Source organism: Mus pahari, chromosome 3 (genome assembly GCF_900095145.1).
Source record: "Mus pahari chromosome 3, PAHARI_EIJ_v1.1, whole genome shotgun sequence".
Classification (NCBI taxonomy): Eukaryota; Metazoa; Chordata; class Mammalia; order Rodentia; family Muridae; genus Mus; species Mus pahari.
The window spans coordinates 24,421,582-24,423,947 of NC_034592.1; positions in this window are offsets into that span (position 1 = coordinate 24,421,582).

A 2,366-nucleotide genomic window follows, 5' to 3' on the forward strand; every position below is an offset into this window, starting at 1 on the left:
GCCTGCAAATTTCAAGATGTCCTTGTATCTAATAGCTGAGTAGTATTCCATTCTTTATCCAATATGAATAAATTTGTTATGAATTAATCTGTGTGAACATAGTTGAGTATGTGTCCCTGTGGAATAGTGAGGGATCTTTTGGGTATATTCCCAGAAATGGTACAGCTGGATCTTGAAGTAGAATATGTCCCAGTTTTCTGAGAAATAGACAAATGGATTTCCAAAGTGGCTGTACAAGTTTTCACTCCCACCAGCAGTGGAAGAGTGTTTCCTGTGCTCAGTATCTTAAGAGGAGAGGTTTGATGGAAGAATCTCATTCGGGGCTGAATGTTCCAAGGTCTCTCTAACTCTCTGCACAATGTCTGGTTGTAGTATCTCTATTTGTCCCCATCTGCTGCAGAAGGAAGCTTCTCTGATGATAGATGAACCAGACATGATCTGTGAGTATAGCAGAATGCCATTAGAAGTAATTTTTTCTTTTAGAATAGTGTTACCTGGCTGGTATATTCTGTTGCTTCATTTTTAGGCATTCTGGGTGGGTGTTAAGATGGAAACTCAGTGTTGCTGGGAATATTAAAAAAAAAAAAAAAAAAAGATCCTGTCAACTCTCCTGCCCCACCCAGCCACATTCCTGCTCTAGTATCGATGGTGGGCTACAACACTATATCCTGGTGAGGTCCAGCTCAGCATGTTCTTGCCACTCTCTCAACTAGCCCCCACTGCACGTGTCCCTGCACCACTAGTTCTTCCTCATCCATAAACCCATGTAATCGGAGATCTCACATTCCAGTAACCAAATGGGACCACCAACCTCGCAGTTGCTTCTCACTTTTATTATGAAAGGGTGTTGGATTTTGTCAAAGGCTTTTTCAGAATCTAATGAGATGACCATGTGATTTGCACCTTTCAGTTTGTGTATAGGTGGGTTCCATGAATAGATTTTCATATATTGAACCATCCCTGCATCTCTGGGATGAAGCCTAATTGCTCATGGTAGATGATCTTATGTGGTTTTGGATTTAGTTTGCAAGTATTTTATTGAGTATTTTTGCACCAATGTTTATAAGAGAAACAGTCTATAATTCTCTTTCTTTGAATAATCTTTGTGTGCCTTAAGTGTCAGGGTGAATATAACCTCATAGAATGAGTTTAACAATGTTATTTTTGTTTCTATTTTGTGGAATAGTTTGAGGAGTATTGACATTATTAGTCTGATAGAATTCTATGCAAAACAATCTTGCTGTGGGTGTTTTGCTTCCTTTTGTTTTGTTTTCTTCTCTTCAGAGACTTTCAATTTCTGCTTCTATTTTCTTGGTGGATATAAGGACTACTTAAATAGTTTACCTGATCTTGATTTAACTTTGGTAAGTGATTATATATCGACAAATTCATTCATTTTGTTTAGATTTTTCCAATTTTGTGGAGTACATGCTTTGGAGTAAGACCTAATGATTCTTTTAATTTCCTCAGAGTCTGTTGTTATGTCTCTTTTTTCTTTTCTGATTTTGTTTATTTGGATACTGTTTCCCTGTCTTCTAGTTAGTTTGGCTAAGGGTTTATCTATCTCCTTGACTTTCTCAAAAAACCATCTCTTGGTTTCTTGATTTTTTGATTCTTTGTATTGTATTGTTTGGTTTGGTTGGTGAGTTGGCGGTTGGTTGGTTGGTTGGTTGGTTGGTTGGTTGGTTGGTTGGTTGGATGGGTTATTTTTTTTTTTGCTTTAATTTATTGATTTCAGCCCTGAATTTGATTATTTCCTGCATCTTTGATTATTTCCTCTGCCTCCTGGGTATGTTTGCTGCTTTGTCTAGAGCTTTCAGTTGTACATTTTAATTGCTAGTAGGAGATCTCCCCAATTTCTTTATGAAGGCATTTAGTTCTATGAACTTTCCTCTTAGAAGTTCTTTCATTTTGACCAATAAGTTTGTGTATGTTGTACATGCATTTTCATTGAATTCTTAAAAAGTCTTTAATTTCTTTCTTTATTTCTTCCCTTTAACCAACTTTACTGAGTACAGTATCATCTAGTATTGGCGAAGACTAGCAGGAGGTGGCCCACCGTTTTTGCAATGAGTGAACTTGATGGCAAGGTCCCAAAGAGACTTTATAGCAGAACTTCTTCTTGCAGCAGATATGCCTTTCTTGTCATTATTAAATTAATAAAATTATCCCTAGGCATTATCCCACCCTATTGATCAGATTTTCTGCAGATCAACATAAAGATGAACTTTCACGAATTAATGTTGTTTAGATGAATTAATGATTCTAAAGAATTCCTGACTTAATTAAAATAATTTTAGGGAGAAAGTTTTAAGAGACACTCTTAGTTACTTTGCTAGTTAAAAAAAAAAAAAAAAAAAAAATGT